Genomic DNA, 19,582 nt, shown 5'->3' on the forward strand with positions numbered 1-19,582 from the left:
CCTTACTTTTACGCTTCTTCAAAACTTCCCATCAGCCAAACTCTTTAGAGTGATGTGGCAATCCAATAGTTTGCTTTTCAGGTAAGACAAGCCACCAACGCGCAAAGAAATTACCAGTGTAGTAAGTTCTGCATATAGGAAATAAATTTTTAAAAAATGAAGTACAATATTCTCATCTAAACAGCACTGTCTTATCAATGGAATTTTAAATAACTACACACACCAAAAAAAAAAGTATTCAGCAGCCTTCTGTAGCAGGAATTTGTAGTTTGTCATTTTAGGATAACATTCTAGAGAACAGCTAAAGCTACAGATTTTATGCTCGCTGTGTTTTTATTATCCTAACATATCACGACTACAGCTAGCTCCTATTTAGATTTTCAATTTTTGGATGACTGTCTTACTGTTCTTTCTATTGTTGTGATAAACACCATGAGCAAAAGCAACCTAGGGAGGAAAGAGTTGTTTGGGTTTACACCTCCACAACATAGTCTATCACTGAGAGAAGTCAGGAACTCAGTCAGAAACCTGGGGGAAAAAGTAAGTGGAGCTGAGACCTGAAGAAATGCTGTTTACTGGTTTGCTTGGCCTGCTTTCTCATACCACCCAGGACCACTCAGGATAGGGATGGCACCATCCAAGTTAGCTAGGCCCTTGCACATTAATCATTAAAAGAAAAAAAATGGCCTCAAAGATTTGTCTACAAGCTGTTGGAGTCCACAGAGGTTTCCTAGTGAGATCTGAGCTTTCTTTACCAGCAGGGCTGCATAAGAGGATGATTGGACCACGGGCCTGGGTACCAGGTGTTTGGAAGGGTCTACACTTGGTTGTATCTAGCAAAGGGGAGGTCTTTGCCTCAATCCTTGATGTTGTTATAAAAAGCCCTTTAAAACAAAGTTCTGGGCCAGTGGGTAAGGATTCAGGCCCTCCTGAGGCTATCCTGTGTTTCTGTCTTTCCTCTAATCATCTAGGTATCTCTTTCTATCTAAATATTTCTCACTTCTCTCTCCTCAAGAGTTCCTTGGTCATAAATGTGGGAGCGGGTCTCCCACAACAAGCCAATCCAATGGAGGCATTTTTTCATTTGAGGTTTCTTCTTCCCAAATGACTCTAACTTGTATCAAGTTGACCAAAAACTAAGCAGCAAAACCGACCCCTCGTCATCTTGACACATAAACACATCACTATAGAATTATAATCTTTCCTTTCTTGTTTGTCCAAAGGATGTCATGTTAACATCACTATAAAAAACACTGTATAACTTTTAAAAGTCCCACAGGTTTTAAAAGACTTGAGCAGTTTAAAAGTTCGAAGCCTCATAACCGTGGGCTCCCACAGGTCAAAAATGAGTAACTTATTTCTTACATACTTTCTCACCCCTAGAGGAAATGTGACCAGAGCACAGCTCCAATCAGATCAGACAAAAACCAAATTCCAGCATCAGTATCCAATGTGTGGGATTCGTTCCTAGTGTTCTGGGCTCCAAATGGCTTGGGTAGCCTCACCTCTCTGTCTCTGCCACACACAGCACACATAGCTTGTCTCACAGGCTAATTCCAAGTCCACCACACACCTGCCCTACCCTCCATGATCATCTCACTGGCACCTGTAATATGCTGGGATCTCCACCGCAATGGAGACTTCACTTTCACCAATAGCCTTCTGGACGCTCTACAGTGATTCTGACCTCAGCTGCTATACATGACCCCTTCAATCCTAGGTTCTCCAGTGCAGCTGAGGCTACACCTGCACCAAAGACCTCGCATACTACCAAGCCTCAGTTGTTCTCCGTGACCCCTTCAAATCCTGCCACTTTCATGACACCAAAACAAGGAAGACATCCCCAGGTTTGACTCCAGCTTCCTACACAGCCTTGGTACCGCTGGACCCACTCCACTCACCAGCTTCCGTGTGCTGGCCCTGAGGAAGTACTTCCCATAAAAATGTGCCTCCGTGATGCTGCTCTCTCCATCGCATTGATTTTTCATCCCCAGGTGACCAGCATCATTTGTCCCATTAGAGTAAAAGCTCCACCTCAGCGCTTCTGGTCCCTTGTTAATTACAGCTGATTCTCCAACCCCAGCTGACCAGACACCATATATTAATTCAAAATATCACATAAAGGGCCCTGACAAAAAGTATTTGCTTCCCTCTGAAATGTCACAAACCAGGCCTCTATCATAAGGACTCTTCCAGCATTTCCATCTTCCAAACTGAAAAAAAACAAAACAAAACAAAAGCAGTTCGCTAACCTCTGAGTACTGAATAGCTTTCCCATCCCAAAGATCTAAAATTCTGTCCATAGTTCTCCTCCCAAAACATGGTCAAGGTCTGGCATGGCAATAATGCAACTTACCAGTAACCATTTTTGTCCTGGTTTTCTTTCTCCTGCTGTAATAAACCACAGACCCATTGGCCAACACTTCCAAGTAATACTGCCTGCCCAGGGAAACAGTCAGGTTAGGAACTCAAGTGGGAACCTGGAGGCAGGAACTGGAGCATGGGCCATGGAGGGGTGCTGCTTACTGGCTCCCCCCGCTCCCATGGCTTGCTCCGCCTGCTTTCTTATACATCTCAGGACCATTTGCTCCAGAACAGCATTGTCCACAGTGGGTTAGATCCTCCCATATCAATCATTAATCAGGAAAATGACCCTACAAACTTACCTGCGGGCCAATCTGATGGAGGCACTTTCTAAATTAATGTTCCCTCTCCCTAGACGACACCTGCTTGTGGCAAGCTGACAAAAAAGTCGTGAGCATAATGACTACCCATGTATAATCTTCATAGTGTGTATTGTAAAAGCTAGTGCTTCTTTCTGGAAAACCAAAGAATCGAGTGTCTACCATCATACAGACATAAGAATTATCTTTCATTCTTATCTATCAACTTGAGATTATGCAGAAAACCAAAGTGGAGAAAGGGAAAAAAGAAGAGTGTAGATAAGTATGATGGTTCATATTCAAAAAGCCAAAGGATTTCCCACAGATTTCAATAGTAGTAACAGTAATACCAACAAGCAACTAATATGTGATAAAAATTTTTGCTATACACTAAGAGCTTTCAAATATTAGATTAATACATTGCCTCTTTTAATCATCATCAAAAATACCTAGTGTTTTCAGAGATGCAGACATGGACACAGAGACACAGCTTAAGGAATATGCCCAGACCCTCTACATCATGGGTTCTCAACCTGTGTGTTGTGACCCCTGTGGCAAACATTTATCTCCAAAAATATCTGCATGATTCATAACAGTAGCAAAATTACAGTTATGAAGTAGCGACAGAAATAATTTTATGGTTGGGGGGTCACCACGGTGTGAGGAACTGTGTTGTAATTCGTTCAATATTGCCTGAAAATGTAGCTATGCAATCAGGCATCCATGGGTCATATTCTATCATAGTGAGGGAGCACATGAAGATGTTCAAACCCTAAATGTCTCTTTTGATTAGAAATAACATTTCCAATGGATAGGACTTTTGAATATAGACAGCATCATTTCATTCTCAACATTTTCCTTACAACTTCTCCAAGAGCCTTCGGGTAGGGATGAGGATTGAAGTGACTTTTCAAGTACAAAAAGGCGGAAGCTTAATATAAAAACCTGTAATTCTACACATAGAAATATACAGGATCAAGGAAACAGACACTAAAGTTTTTGTTTTTCTTTACTGCAAGCATTCCTGGCTATACCTGACCTACTTTAAATCATTTCAAGTCTAAACAAGGACTTTATTCTCAGTATGCTTCCAGACCTTGCATCTCTAGGTCCCTGTTATCTCAAAGAGGAAAAAAAAAATGAACACAATTCCGATGAAAATGATGTTTGCGAAGATTAGCAACAGGCATCGCCATACTAACATTGTGCAATCCAGAGACAATGAATCAGCAGCTTTTATACACTGACGGAGATAAAGTTTATTTCTTCTGAACACTGTAAACTTAAAGAGAATGCTAAATGCATATCATTCTAAAGGCCTGCAGCTTCCATGCACAAGCCCACTAAGTTCCATAACTAACTTGGAAGACACAGTAAGATCAGAATCTATTTGACTATAACTCCTATTCTTCCTATTCTAAGATTTCATCTAGGAGAATAAAAGATGGTAGTCTACACAAACATAACCACCATAGATTCCCATCAGACGATACATTTGCAGATATACTCAGGAGGAAAGATGACGTATGAACAGAAAGACAGTCCTGGGGACCTGTTTTACCCTCAAGCCCACTTTGCACTAGGGAAAATGATTTTCTTTTTCCTACAAAGAAGGGTAAGAGATGGGAACATTCTTAAATATTTTCTTCTTTTTAACTGTAGCAAATGTATTGCCCACTTGGATTCAAGTATTAGAAAGGTGATACCTGCTGGGCTTAAGCAGTTCTGTCTGCATCTAATATGAAGCAATTAGTTTCCAGTATCTACCGCCTCTGTGCAGAGAGTACAGAGTCTAACCCATTCACCATCTCCTGGATGGAAGGAAAAAATACATCACTATGATCCACTCATCAATGGTCCAAAGAAACCTTTCTATTTAGAAATCCCTCCTTTGTCTTCCATCTGTCTGTCTCTCTGTGTGTGTCTGTGTCTCTCTGTGTCTGTCTCTCTGTCTCTCTGTCTCTGTCTCTCTCTGTGTCTCTCTCTGTCTCTGTGTGTCTCTCTCTGTCTCTGTGTGTCTCTCTGTCTCTCTTTCTCTGTCTCTCTCTCTCTCTGCCTCTCTCTCTTCTTCTGGGAAAATGCAACACTAGGTAACATCTGAGGAGCTGAAGGCCACTGCAAAAGTAACTCTTTAAGACAGCGTCAAGTAGAAATATAAAAACCTATCGCCTTTCACTTCCAGCCCCAATTCCTTGACACCTATCATTTCTAGTGTGCATTTCCTCTCTGGTTTGATATGTGATATTCCCACCCCAATGACTCCAGGTACACACAAAGGCAATCAGTCATGCGCACTTCTAAGTTCTTTACTATAAAGGTGGAATTCAGTATGTGTGTGTGGCTTGAAGGTTTTCATAGCACCTCTCAAGGAAGTAAGTGGAAACTCCTGCAAAGCAAACCTGAGACATGGTCTCAACATCAACCCACTAACGTCCATCTGCTCAAAGGAACCAGTATACTAATTCTTTTTCTATGGAGTCTCTCAAATATTCAGAAAGTGTAGGCCTAGGTCGACACCTCAGCTTGCACTTAGCACAACCATGTCCTGTTGCCATGGGTTACAATAAGCGAGTCGCTCAGAGTCCTCCAGACAACTTGAGGAAGATCTTATAGCAATTTCAGAATGAGATATATTCTTAGTAAGTATCCATTTGCAACAATTCAGTACACTAAGTGATGAGATCACAAACTTTACTTATCTCGCTACATAAAAATAGAGAAATGAGGTAAAATAGGTAAACTTCAGAGGTTCTGTTTTCCCATTAGAAAGCATATTGCTCATCACCACTAACCTCCCATTAAATGATCTATACAGAGATACAATCACAGGTCCGGGGGTGAGTAGTTTCAGAATCAGTGTACTATAAACTAGGGTAATTTATGGCCATCACTAAAGTATCTCTAAAAGTCAAACCCCACGACACTTAGAAGTCTTTATGCTAAGTCTTTCCATGTACACACGCTTATATTAAAGTGGCCAGAAGGCATGGTAACTCTGATATTAAGAACAAGAAAAAACAAACATTCTATTGTACCTGCACATTTATTAATTGTACATTCAAGTTGCAATTAGAGTACCGGAAGCATCTCGTTCACATGTCTGGACAAACATATCCATCCAGGAAATGCCAGAATTGGAAGTCAGGCATGAAAAAACGTAGCATCATTCCTACACTATGACTGCTTAAAGAAATGTTCTCAGAGCATGCTTTGGAGGCTTCAATGACAAATGACTTGTTAAATATTCTCTAAATGTTCACCTGAACATCTGAACTGGATAAATACGACCTCTGGCTCAATCAATATCATTTGAACAAACAAGAAAATGAAACACATTTAAGATGTAAAGTTTCCTACTTGGCCAAACATAAAGATGATGGTGTGTCGAGTGGCATGGGCAATTGTATTTCCTCTGCTGTGGGTTTGTTTTCCATTCTGTCAGTGGTTTCTCCTCTTCCTGATCCACTCTCTGCTCCGGGATCCTTCATTCTGGATTAATAATTTAATTTAAAGACGAATGTGCACACAAAGGAAGAGAGGTTTGGATGTGCTCTGAAACTGAGTCCTTCCCTGCATCCACTCATCACTGAAAGTGGAGGCAAAACACTGACAGGTACCATTTTCCACATGGGAAATATGGTGATCTCAGGAAAACTTGACTGTAACAAGGTTTTTTTGGTTTTGGTTTTTTTTTTTTTACAAAATTTTTGAAAATCCATGAAACCCTTTTTTAGCTCAAGAGAAACCACCCACACACATACAAACACACTTTGTTTTCTCATGATCCATGCACCTTTGATGCCAAGTCAAAAATTAAAAGCATAATATAATGAGAAAGCATCTACACAAGCAAGGCAGGCTAGCTTCAATTCCAGTGGGTGCTTTTTAAAGAGCAGCTACTAAACTTACACCTTCCTAGTACGGCTGTCCCTATGTCGGTGGCCCAAAACAAAAGGCCTGACTTTACAGTATTTTCCACATGTTCGGCACCAACGTCCAATTCTAATTTCACACAGAAGTTGCTCATCTTTTTCTGTTCTTTGGCAGGGTCAGAACAGCTTGCTGGTTCTCTGTACTTCCCACTTGGACCAGCTTGGCTTTCAGGAAGCAAGTACCAGAGCCTTAATTATGACCTTTTCATTCTAGTGCCTGGCTAATGCAAACTCAATCAGGTTCGAGAGGAGATGATTACAATAAAAGTTGCATGTTCCTCATAAACTAGAGGAGGGGAAGGGGCTGTCTCCCAAGTTCCCTACAATTAAATGGCAAAGAGGAGGAGGAAAGAGCATCGCAATAATCAGAGAGGGAAGTTTCACTAAAATCAGTCTAGATTTTTTTTTCAAAGATGCATTTATTTATGCCTGCGGCTTATTTGGATTTAAAAATCATGCTGTCTTTACAATACATGTGGTACTTAGAGCTGCAGAAGTCCGATTCTGACGTACGTACAGTCGCCCAGCTTAGAATGCATTTCTGCACAATCCATGGAGATCAATAGACTCAGGAAGCAAATATGTTGATGGATGAGGACGGGTCTGAAAACAAGCAGGTTAAGGTAGCCACGTTGCCGGTTTCATAGTTATTCTCAGGCAGGCAGAACCAAAGGGCTACAAAGGATTCCTCCCTTTTTGTAAAAGGGGTAAAAGGGAAGAGGGGGAAGAAAGGGGCAGGAAAGGAAGGGAAGAGAATGGTGTGGATAGTGAGGAAAAGAAGAAAGAAACAGAGGATGGTGAACAAGAAAGAGGAACCCAAAGAGGGGCGGGGGAGTAGGAAGCAAAGCTATGATGTATGGATGCTAGCCAGCCACCCAGCCAAGTGCTCCATCACCCGCAAGCCTGCATCCCTCCCTCACAGACTCTGGGCTCAGTCTGTAGACTTAGGGCTCCCCCGGTGCTGACAGCCCTCCTCATAACCCCAGTGCAAGCAATGTGTGATGCTCCAAGTAACCCAGAGCATCCAGCCCATCCGAACCCGCCACTCCCTGGACCTTACTTACCACCCCATTCCCCCACCCCACCCCCCGACTTCTCCTTGGCACCCCCCATCACTAGTCTCAGGGTAAGGGGGGGGGAGCCTAGAAGAGAGCAGCATGGGGGGGGTCAAAAACAGGGAGCGAGTAGAGGAAGCAATCAAAATAATTTTTAAATAATGTGATAATAGATGCCGGGGAAGTGCCAGGGGAGGGTGCCCATGGCAAGCACCTGGGTAGCACAGCACGCTGTTGCAAATCCCCCAGGCTGCGTGGGGCTGGGCGATTTTCCACAAAAGGAACTTTGCAAGAAGCGCAGCGGTTTTGCAAAAGGCGAGGAGGAGAGGAGGAGGTCGCAGCCGCGTTTACCTGGCCGAGGTCAACACCAACACCGCCGCCGCCGCCGCCGCCGCCGCCGCCGCCGCCGCCAGTGGCGGGCCCGCCGAAATCCTCAGGTTCTGCGGGTCCCGAAGCCACACTTGCTCGGGTTACTATGGAAATGGTCTCGGGGAGGAGGACGCCGCGGGGACGGCACGAGCCGGGGACATCGTCGTCGTCGTCGGCCGGCCACACCGAGCGGGCGCGGGACCGGGGCGCGGCGCCTCTCTCCCCCACCGCCCCGGCCCGGCTCGCTCTTTTCTTTCCGCTCTCTCGGCCGGGCCGCGCCTCCCCGCCCCGCGCCGCCGCCGCCGCCGCCGCCGCCGCCGCCGCCGAGCAGCCCGCGGGCCGAGCCGAGCCGAGCCGAGCCGAGCGAGCGAGCCGAGCCCTCGCCGCCGCCGCCGCCGCCGCCGCGCGCAGCCGGCACCCGAAGGAAGCGCGAGCTCGCAGCAGCAGCAGCAAAAGCAAAAGCAGCAGCAGCAGCAGCAAAAGCAGCAGCAGCAGCAGCCCGGCCTGGGCGGCGAGCGGCGCTGTTTCCCAGCCGCGCAGCTGGGATTTAAAGAGACAGACGACGCGTGTCTCGGGGCTCCAAGGGTTCCTGAGCCCGGGAGGGGAGTCCCGCCGCTCGCTCGCTCGCTTGCTCGCCCAAGGTCCGTCCCTCCCACCCCCACCCCCAACCGCCACCACTACCCCGCCAGAGCCCAAATCAACCCCAGCCCGCTCCGGGGCGAGCAAAGTTTCCTGCGGAGACGACCCCCTGAGAATTGCGCGAGGACCCGCCTCGGCGGCCACCTCTCCTGACTGCAGAGGAGAGTAAGGGATTTTTTTTTTTTCTTCATCTTCCCTCCCTCGGAGACTAAGGGGGAAATGATTTGTATGCTCAACAAGTCCTGCACCTATTTTCAGCCGCTCTCGCTTCCGTCCTTGGGCACTGACTTTTTTTTCACTGAAAGCACACAGGCCAAGGAGGGTGGGGAGTCGGGGGAAAGGGTGTTGGGGGGGGGGGGGGGGGCTCTTCGTTTCCTGTCAGACTCCAAGCAGAGATGCGTGGTTTAGCGGGGAAGGTGGTGGTGGGAAGATATTGCTGTCAACTATCTTGGATTTTTTCCCCCCTTCCTCTTCCACCTAACATAGCATCTCCTCTTCTCTCCCCTCCCAGGCCTGGAGAACGTGCTTAGAGGTACGTTCCAGACACTACCCCAACATTACATCCGAAGACTCACCTTTCTCTAAGCGCCTTTTCCTTACACCTAGGAACACAAGAATTGGGGGGGGGGGGGGGCGGGAGGGAGTGGGTAACAGAAAGAAGACACCAGCGTGACCCATTTCCTTCTACCCTAACTCAAAGCCAGTTGAGCTCTTAGTGAGCAGCACTACCGACGTTGCCCATACCATACGTCGGGGACAGAATGGGATGAGCAACGAGCAACATGCGTGCTTTGCTTCTACCACGCGCACATGTAGAACCAGACAAATTACAACCCACCAGGTTTGTTTCCTCTGCTAACGATCAGTTCTCACCGCTTTATACGCGACCCAGGAGCTTTGTGGAACCAATGCAACCCAAACTTTCCCCCTGGTGGACCGGCAGAAAGAGAACTCTCTTGAGATACTCGGGGTAGTAGATGCTTCTTCATAAATACCGAGGGTACTCTATAACTGGGTTGATAGAAAGTGTCCTTGGGAGGGGCGAACCAATATCTAGATTATCAACACCTGGCAAGCAGGATTTACACATTATCCCTCTTTCAGTCTTAGACTTTATAAATTTCATGAGCTGTGAACATGGCAAGGGAGAGATACCTTCTCATGCCAGGCTCTTAAGTTTTCCTCTTGTACCTCACTATCCACTCACACCCAAAACTCACACCTCACCATCCAGCCTTCATGATCTGTGTTCTTCATTTACCTCTCGCCAGGAGTAAACCTTTCAGACAAAGAAATGTGGCCTTCCAGGTTCCTACTCCCTTCAAGAAAGTGAGCAAGTGCTTATTATGATAGGGGACAGTGGCTAACAAAATAGCATCCTGATAAAACACAGAAAATACTGTAACAAAATACCTGAGACCCCATAACACGTCAACCACATCATGTTACTACTCACAGTTCTGGGCTAGGGAGTCCACCATCTAGACTTGCCAGCAGGTTTAGAATCAGATGAAGGACTGGTTTCTATCTCGGGTGATGTTTTGACTGTTTCTTCCTCACGAGGGAAAGTGCTTATGTGCTGGAACATCTCTTGTCTAAGAACTTGATTCTGTTCACCAGAGAAGAACCTTCATCATGTTATCAGCACCTCAGGCCTCTACCTGTCGATGCCCTGGTACTGGTTCAGGTTTCACCATGAAGCCTGGAGGGACATGAGCATTCAAGGCCACCATGAACTGCTCTCAAACCCTAGCATGGCACATTACCTGCAAATTTAAGCAAAGATTCAGGAGTTCTCAGGACCAATGTACCATGTTCTGTGAATCTAGGTAACCCATAAGCATTTATGTTTCCAACCTGATGTTCATTTTGCTGGTGGAGAACTGCACTTTGGGAAATGGAGGGGGGTGGGGGAGGAGCTTTTCTGCTCTTGGTTCTTTTGCCTCTTCACGCCTCACACCTGCCCAGCAACTCCAGCAGGTGAACAATACTACCTGTGCTATGGTTTGTCATTCAGGACACATTCACGCCCTCCTTCCCAGCCGCAGCCCTCTGCCAGGAATACTCCCCTCCGCCAAGCTTGGTTCTGTCTCTCCACCACTGTATCCAGCTAACTTTTCCTCATCTCCTAAGAGGATGCTTCCTCAGCATCTTCACCAAATACCTGCAGGACCCACACCTAAATTTGGGTGCCACTCCCCTGTGACGTCTCTGTGCCCACCTGTCACACGTTAGGCACTGTAATAAGATGCTTATTTATCTCCCTAGACTGTATGCATGCTGACAGGAGCCTATATTGCCCCCTTATCCAAGTGCCCAACCCCTAACTCAGTGGGTGGGACACAGCCGCTAGAATGAGAAAGTAGAGGAAGAGAGACTAATCTTTGGTGGTTGATGTGGAACACATTGCTAACCAAAGTCAAAACTAGTAATAATGTTAGGAAGGGCAGGGAGTTGAAGAGGACATCAGTGCCTCTGAACTGCTAGTACATATCAGGTAGGGGTAAAATGCTCGGCAGGTTATCTGTGCGTTCCTCCAAACTTCTTTGCAAGGTAATTATATCTGAGAAAGCTAAGGCCTGAAAGTTAAGTAGCTTGTTCGGTGTCTCTTGGCTGCTAAGGAGGTGGAGGTGGAGCAATAACCTTTATAATAAGCAGGTGGTTTTTCCATAGGCGTGACGTGAGATGTGACGTCTGTTCGTATTCATGAGTGTCTCATGACTTTAATTCATGCCACTTAAGCTCTGCCACCCTACCCAGAAAGGGTCTGCTGTGGTGGGTAGCTTGCATCCTGGGGTGGAAGGCTCTGTGATTTCATGGCAGTTCCCTGACTCAACAGTCTTGTGCTGTCGACTCTTCCCAGGCTCACGGAAGGGGTGCCTGGGGCTGCTGCTTGTAATTTCTGTGCAGTCCTGCTCTACCTGGGTTCCAGATCCTGAATACAGTGGAACTTTCTGGGCCAATCAGACCAGACAGGTAAATCACTACTCTAGAGATGGGGCCAGTGGACTTTGCTCATCTGTTTCCACTGTGCTACACTTGACTGAACAGAGAGTGCTATTACCTAGGGCAATAATCTGCAAATCAATTAAAAGGATAAGAAATGAAATGATTTGTACTCCCTTTACGCATTTGCCCAAATAAGAAAAATACATACATTGTCAACGAAAGTGAATTTGGTTGGAAATAAATGACATTTATAGCATTTATAGCCATGGATGATGGAGTTTAATTCAGAATTTAGATAACTTACTCCAAAATTACAAACTCATAGATATTAAGCATCATTTCATTTAAATATGGAGCCTGTATGATGACTATGGAATAAATCAATGTAGAAGCTTTCTTTCCTTGAGTGTGGTACCCTTTACAGAGGAGACTAGAATAACATAATGTGCTTACAGCTGCATGAGATATTTAGGGTAGCAGTTCTTAACCTTACAGCATATTAGAATCACTTGGGGAGCTCTCAGGCTCAGAATGCACAGGTTCCATCTCAAACCAATTATATTCGAACCTCTGGGATTTGAAATCTAGGCATCAAGGTTTTTCAAGCTTGCCAGGTGGTTCTAATGGGAGCTCCAGATGGAGGGCCACTTCTTCAGTGCTAATCTCTCGTGGCATCCACACCTAGCTGCTCATTAGTATCACCTGGGAAATAGTAAAGATTCTCAGGTCCACACCCACAGGCAGAGGTTCTGAGTTGTTCATCCTTGATATAGTTAAGGTTCAATGAGGCTGATGTTGAATCAGGGTTGGAAAATCACTGTCTCAAGCCAATGCTTCTCAAAGCAGAGTCCCAGAACAGCAGCATAGTATGACTGGGAGATGTGTTAAAGGTGGTCCTCCTCACTCCCACTCCAGATCTGCAGGGGATGGGGTGGGGGGCGTCCGTCAATCCACAATTCCACAAGCCCTCTTGATCACTCCAAGGCACAGCAAATTTGGGAACCAATGATTTACAACATAGCATTAGTGATAGTATCCTCCACCAGTTTGAGAGCCAACATGACCCGTCAGCAAACACCCACCATCCTCCACTAGAGACTCTATCATTCCTGACATGTTTCCGGATATTGCTGATGCTGCAGGCCCTAAAAGCCCAGTTTGAGAAACTCTGTTCCATAATGTCTTGGGCTCTAGAATTAATACTAAGGAATCTAAAAATAGTTTTCTTTTGTAAAGGAATCTATCCCAACATAGAGGAGCCGCTCTGTCAAGAAAATAGCTTTCGGGGCTTGCAAGACAGCCTCGGCAGATAAGGGCACTTGCCTGCAACTTTACCAACCTGGGTTAAATGTTGGGGCCCACACACTGACTTCTGTAAGTTTTCCCATGAGCTCCGCAAGTGCACACATACAGTAAAGAAATCACTGGAAATGTGTAGCGAGTGAGAGACTTCGACACACTCAGCGCTAAACAGGGTGTCTTCTGCTTAACTATCACATCCCTCTGCTAAAGTTTCCTGGAGCTGTATAGAAGAGGAAGGGAGCCAGAGATGGTGGACAAGTCCACGGACACAGCAGGATTGAGGCACATATGAACTCAGAGACTTGGGACAGCGCATACTAAATAAGCCCAAACCAGATGAAATCCCAGCACCAAAGAAGGGAAGTGGACACAAAGTCCCACCCCTAACCGAGATGCTAATTCCAACTGATAGCTTCCAGGAGAGGGAAATTCTGTTTTCTTCAATGGAGTGACTTTGGGTATATCAAACACTCTAGGGGCAGGCTGCCTGCTCAGGGATAGTTGGCCAACACAAAACAAACGGCATGAGTTGTTTTGGGTTTTTTGTTGTTGTTGTTGCTGTTTGTTTTTTAAGAGAGAGAAGGAAATGAAGTTGGGTAGATTTGGGGAAAGAGTATGATCGAAATATGCTGTATGAAAATTTTTAAATGAATAACTGTTAAAAAACAGATTTTTAAAAACATTTTAATCTTAGTTTGTGTGTATCAGTGTTTTGCCTGTGTGGTTATATGTCCACTACCCTCATGGAAATCAGAAAAAGGCATCAGATCTCCTGGAACTGGAATTACGGATGGTTGTGAGACACAGTGTGGGTGCTGAGGACTGAACCTGGTCCTCTGCAAGAGCAGCAAGTGACCTTCACCACTGAGCCATCTCTTCAGCCCCGAGAGGAGCTTTTAAGAAGAAAACTCTTGTACCTAATTCCCCACAAAGTGAGGATGTAGACGGATTCTGTAGGTGTGCGCATGATATACCTCTGATTGAGGAAGTAGGAGTGTTGGCCTGCGCAACTGAAAGTCCTGGGGACCTGAGACCTGAGTCAGTTGTGAAGAGCTTCTTAGCGGCACTAGATTGCAAGAAAACCTCAGAAAAAGACATGAACCCTCTTCTCCTCAAACCAAACCACTTGAAGGCTTGAGGAGAGAGCTAATCAAGTTTGTGTTTTCTGGCTGCACACACGAGCCCCACCTGCCTTCCGGTGCTTTCCTGCGCGCAGCTGCTCTAAGGAAAAGGAAAAAAAAAAAAAAAAAATGCTTCTTCTCGAAAGGCAATTGCTTTTCTTCTTGATGACTTAGAGTGAGAGAAGCTATGTAAACCCCATCTGTCCTGAACTAACAAATGTTAAGAGGACCCTTGGTTCCCCACAGGCCGGGCTTCATTCCAGCGGAAGGAGCGTGGAAGAAGATCACTGTGTCGCTAATCTTCGCCTTTAGTCAGAGAGCCAAAGAGAACTCTGAGTGAGCCAGATTGCTCAAAAGAAGACACCCCAGACCGTGAAATCTCCTTTCATCCTTTCAACTGCTTGAATTGATTTCAGGCCTCTAACCTGGATCCTTGAAGGAGGACCTGTCAGGCTTCTTCCTTACAGGGCATGAGACCCAGCCTCTACTCGCCATCGCTTTGAGAAGTCTTCAGACAAGACTGCTAAACTGCATTTTCTTCCTGAGACTTCTTTGGGAATCAATGGAATTTCTGTTTCAAGAGATGGGAGCACCAAGGAAAAGAGATTCTAAAAAAGCTCTGAGTTGCCAGACAGAACATCAGGTGTAGAGTTGCTGACAAGAAAAGAGCCTTTCTAAGAGGGATCTACCAGTGTGTGTTTGCTGGGGCTTTTGCAAATGGCCCTGATGTTAATTACTGTATCAGCGGCTGAACTGCTTACTCTGGGCTGTCTGAAGGTTTGAATGAGATCTCCTTCTACTGAGGCTGGAGGAAATAACAGTTATCACCAAACTGCAAAATATCACCTAGATTTCTTTTTTTAAGTCAGATCCATTTTTAAAAAAAAAAAAAAAAAAAAAGCATTGCAGCTCCCAGAAGTGTAATTAAATTGCTTAGCTGAACAGGGTGCTGTCTGTGGCCTTTAAAAAAATATCAATTGCAAGGGAAAACCAAAAAGGGAACAAAAAGTAGATTAAAAAAAAAAGATGAAAAGAAAGAGCAGGTAAGAATAATAAGGGCAGGTAAGAATAATAAGAAAGGAGGTTCCTGTTCGTGGCATGGGGTCTCCATTTGCAAGGTGCCAATTATAAATGCGCATCTGGGACTGTTTCATTATAGAGTTGTTATCTTCCCAATAGAAGTTTTGTCTTTCCCATTAGATGATGCTCAAGGACAGGTTTCTACCTGAATGACAAAGTAGTGGTGGGCTTTCAAAATGCATCATATTGTTCTTAGAGACTCTCTTGTTCTTAAGAGACTACAATAAATGGAGTCCTATACAGGGATAAGAAACATACACAGGAGTGTATACATGCATGCATCCGTGTGTGCATACACTTGAGAATGCAAGTGTGAAGGTGTCAGGGAGAGGCATGCAGAGGTAAGTGTGGATGTGTTCCAAAAGGAATGTCACTTCTCTGTAGTGCTGAGTGTGCTTCAGAATAAAAAGTTTCATTGGAGATTAGATTAGAATTTTGCGGTAGTTCACTTCTATAATCCCAGCACTCAGGAGGTTGAGGCAGGAGGCTAGCTGGGAGTGTGAGGACAGTATGAACTGCAGAGTGAGTTCCAGGCCAGCCTGGCCTATAGCATGCGATGCAGAGTGAAACTCTATCTTAAAAAAAAAACAATAATGATAATTAATAATAATAATAATAATAATAATAATAATGCAAAAAAGTTATCCACAGGTACAATATAAGAAAAGTTTAAGCCGGGCGGTGGTGGCGCACGCCTTTAATCCCAGCACTTGGGAGGCAGAGGCAGGCGGATCTCTGTGAGTTCGAGGCCAGCCTGGGCTACCAAGTGAGTTCCAGGAAAGGCGCAAAGCTACACAGAGAAACCCTGTCTCGAAAAACCAAAAAAAAAAAAAAAAAAAGAAAAGAAAAGTTTAAGATGAGGTTCCTAGCAGATTGGCACCTGTTCCAATCTTGGACCATGACCGATGCCATTCCAGATGCCGCACATGAGTTGTTGCATGCCAGCAGGTACTACAGCCTGCTACCGCAGACCACACTGACCTTGCAAATATCCTGCAAATTGATTTCCAGGCCGCTCCTACTCTCCTTGTTGATAACCTTGGCATCCTAGATGAAGATGCGTGCGCAAGACAAGTCAGCTGTGGTTCTTGAATATCTGGGCTCATCAGTGCTCAGAATTACACTTCACCCTCCCAAAGCTCGGATGACATCATCATTGCTGGCCTACTGAACAGCAGCATTGTGAGTCGTCTAGAAGGACAGACTTAAGAACTGTAAGCAGTTAAATGAACTCATCACATGAGCCTATCTCAGAGTACCACTGATTATTGCTTTTCCATATTTTGAAATATGACAGTGGATTATAAGTCTCCACAGTATGGAGACCAGCGATGCACAGCCTTTGAAACCATAGGGCCCTTTGGATTTGTATGTACTTTACCATTTAATGATGGTAAAGTACATACATACATCATTAAATCACTTTACCTATTTTTTCATGAATTTTTTTTGCACAACAATGTCCATTATGTTAAATTTATATGAATGTTGATCACATTTATTCATGCTATGGGCTAAAAAATAGCCCTGTGTTAATCTCACCTGAGATGTCAGACCTAAGTCATGAAATACAAGAAAGATGGCATCTGCTTTACACTTATGATTAGAATTCCCCCAGACACAAACATGTCCACAAGTAACCAGTAAAACAGAGTTTAAATAATCTGAATATATTCCTCAACCGTGGTGTTTTTCTTTTTTTTTTTCCAGGGGAGGGGGGTGGCAGTTCAAGATAGTGTTTCTCTGTATAACAGCTCTAGTTGTCCTGGAACTTACTCTGTAGACCAGGCTGGCCTCAAATTCCACAGAGATCTGCCTGCCTCTGCCTCAGCCTCAGCCTCCTGGAGTGTTGGGATTAAAGGCATGTGCCACCACTGCCCAGCTAACCTTGTTTTTCTTAACAATCTTCTAGTAATAAAAGAAAATATTTTTATTTCTGTTCATTGGTCAACATTTATTCGCATTAGGATTCTTGTCTTTTAGGAAAAACAAAACAATTACCATAAAAAATAAAATAGAACAGAGAGTGCTTTGTTTTTAATATACCCAAGTATAAAGAGAAAAAAATCATCAAGTTGAAAAAGTTTATTGTTCCCTGGCACACACTGACAGTTCAAAGCACAATTCAAATGGTACTCACTGGGAAGCCCAGAGAGGAAAGTATCAGGTAGGGGAACATCTGGTTGAATGACTCAATAATAAGGAGAGGATTTACACATCAAGTTGTCCTGATCCATAAACACAGGACTCATTTTCATTAGGCATTCAGTGAGTAAACTGTAGGGAGTGAGAAGCCATTGGTAGTCCACAGTGATCCAGCTCCATAGAACATTTATTTAAATATGTAAAGCGTTCAGAAACATGAGAGTTTGACCCCTCAAACCAGTAGGTCTTTGTACAGTTTATCTCCCCTAAAGATGACTTGTATGTATTCAAAATTCCAAACCCTAAGCTTCAAGTCTTATAGAACAAAGAGAAGAGGGGATATCCTGCACATTTGCTTGTATGGGGCACAAGTAGGCATCAGTGGAGTTTTATTCACTTTTTATTTCACCAAGCATGAGTGCAGATATGTACTTTTCTTACCAAAGGAGTGGTTAGGGTCCATTTAAGGAGGGTTGCATTTTTTTCTGTCTCTAGTGTATTGAGTTTCTAACGTTTTTGGTAAGTGACCTTAGGAACTAAAAAACAATCACAGACCAGTTTATTGGTTTGCTTACTAACCAAACACCCCCCTTCAACCATGGCTGTTGAAAATTCAAACATAGAAAAGTCAACATAGTATGTGGATATAGCAAATAGCAGGAGCCATCTAAATGAAAAATAACTAGTTATAACTGTCGTGAAAACATCTTTTATCCTATAGCCTCATCTAACCCAAAGCTATTTGTCACTGCAAGCAGCCACAAACTCCTCAAGCTACCCATTACATTTTATGAGGTATAAATTTTATTCTATACTGTGCCAGATATTGCTGAAACCCTTTTAAGCCTCAGCATTCCTTATTCATTAAAATGTACTTGTAAGGGTCCAGTTTACATGTTTGATGTGGAAAGAACAAGCATTGTTCTGATCTACATTATGTCTCATTAAAATTCACCATTTAAACTCTTCATTATGGGCACCTAATTTCTAATAAAAGTATATGTTTGTGAGTATGTATATGTGTGGTTGCTAATTTTCTACACTAAAAAAATTGCCCAGACATTTTCTGTTTATTAGAGGGAGTGCATTATTTCACTTAATTAGGACCCCAACTCTCTTTACAACAATTTGCGATACTTCATTTTGAAGCCACTGACATTTTAGTTACTGTATAATTCTTGTGCATAAACATTGACTCAAGCCACAATCTGCACTCTGAGGTACTGAAGGAATGAATAGGGAACAAACCATGTGATATGAGACTCAGAGTCATATCTCAGCTCCTGTAATAGCTGTCATAGGAGAGCAGATGTGAGATGCTAATGCCTGTCTCCTTGACGTTTTGCAGACGAGGAAGTTTTCCTGCTAATTTATAAACTTGTTGAAGTCATCAGCAGTTACATGCCCAGCTTTTCTTAGGAGTCTTATTAAAAAGAGTATCCTTATTACTTCTAAACAATGATGCTTATTCTGGGCTTACACCAGTTAACATTAATCAACCTGAAATTCAAAGCTGAGTTAAGCCCCTTCTCCACCATTACCTGTTTACAGGATCCAGTTAGAATGTCAGCTTCTAGGGATGGTGAAAACCAACGATTATAGCATTTAAAGGAAAATTATACTGATACCCATGAAAATCTATCCAAGAGCCATTTGTTTCCAATTCTCCAAGTAGAATGTCAGTGGAGAATGCCCAGAGAATATTTCATTAATTTAAAAATATAATAAGACAGCGGAAAAAAATCTTACATGAAAGGGAGTAGAAATTAGAGAATGTGTTCTTTCCAATGTCTTCCCTTAATGCTAAGCTCTTAGGACAGAAGAGATTTTTTTTCATGAGGAAAGGGTTAATGTTATTGCATGAACACATTTCTTTTACAGAATGGTGAACCTTGGGGAAAGCACCTATTTTGAAACATATCTATCTACAAAATATACTTGGGCACATATGACTCCTGCAAGTGTTTAAGTCCATGATTCAATTGGTGCATTCATTTGAAAACTGAGACCCAAAATCTGCAGTCAAAATTTATGAACATTTCATTCCTTCTTCCCCTAAAATTTCCAGCAGGCTGTTACAGTCTGATGTCTGTGGGAGGTTTCCAACTCAGCTGCAAACCCAAGCAGCATTTATAGCGCCTTATTTTGGGGGACCATCTATCTTTTGAAATCCTTTGAAACTATGCCATAGGGACCCTTTGCAAGAATAGATTCTACCTATATCAATCGATCATATCTGAATCAATGCATCAGTTTTAGATCAAGAAGTTTAGAAATGACTGTAATTATGATGAACAATAGTTTTGTGATATTTTCAATCTCCAAAC

The 19,582-nt window shown here is 43.8% G+C and overlaps 1 protein-coding gene and 1 long non-coding RNA gene across 3 annotated transcripts in view; one reads left to right on the plus strand and one right to left on the minus strand.

The window, feature by feature from the left end:
• The window catches only part of Nav3 (neuron navigator 3), a 775,186-nt gene extending 766,863 nt beyond the window's left edge, over window positions 1–8,323 (minus strand). For both annotated transcript variants that reach the window (XM_052753308.1, XM_052753309.1), the window contains exon 1: window positions 8,002–8,323. The gene's annotated coding sequence lies outside the window, so the exon portion shown is untranslated. The remainder of the gene's footprint in view (window positions 1–8,001) is intronic.
• Window positions 8,324–9,303: 980 nt separating this feature from the next.
• LOC128119771 (uncharacterized) lies at window positions 9,304–17,043 on the plus strand. The gene is made up of 2 exons (XR_008221674.1): window positions 9,304–11,634; window positions 16,122–17,043. It is a non-coding gene; the product is annotated as an uncharacterized LOC128119771 (long non-coding RNA).
• Window positions 17,044–19,582: the final 2,539 nt, after the last annotated feature.

This window comes from Peromyscus californicus, unplaced genomic scaffold, assembly GCF_007827085.1.
Source record: "Peromyscus californicus insignis strain IS unplaced genomic scaffold, ASM782708v3 Scaffold_24__1_contigs__length_46423439, whole genome shotgun sequence".
NCBI classification, from domain to species: Eukaryota; Metazoa; Chordata; class Mammalia; order Rodentia; family Cricetidae; genus Peromyscus; species Peromyscus californicus.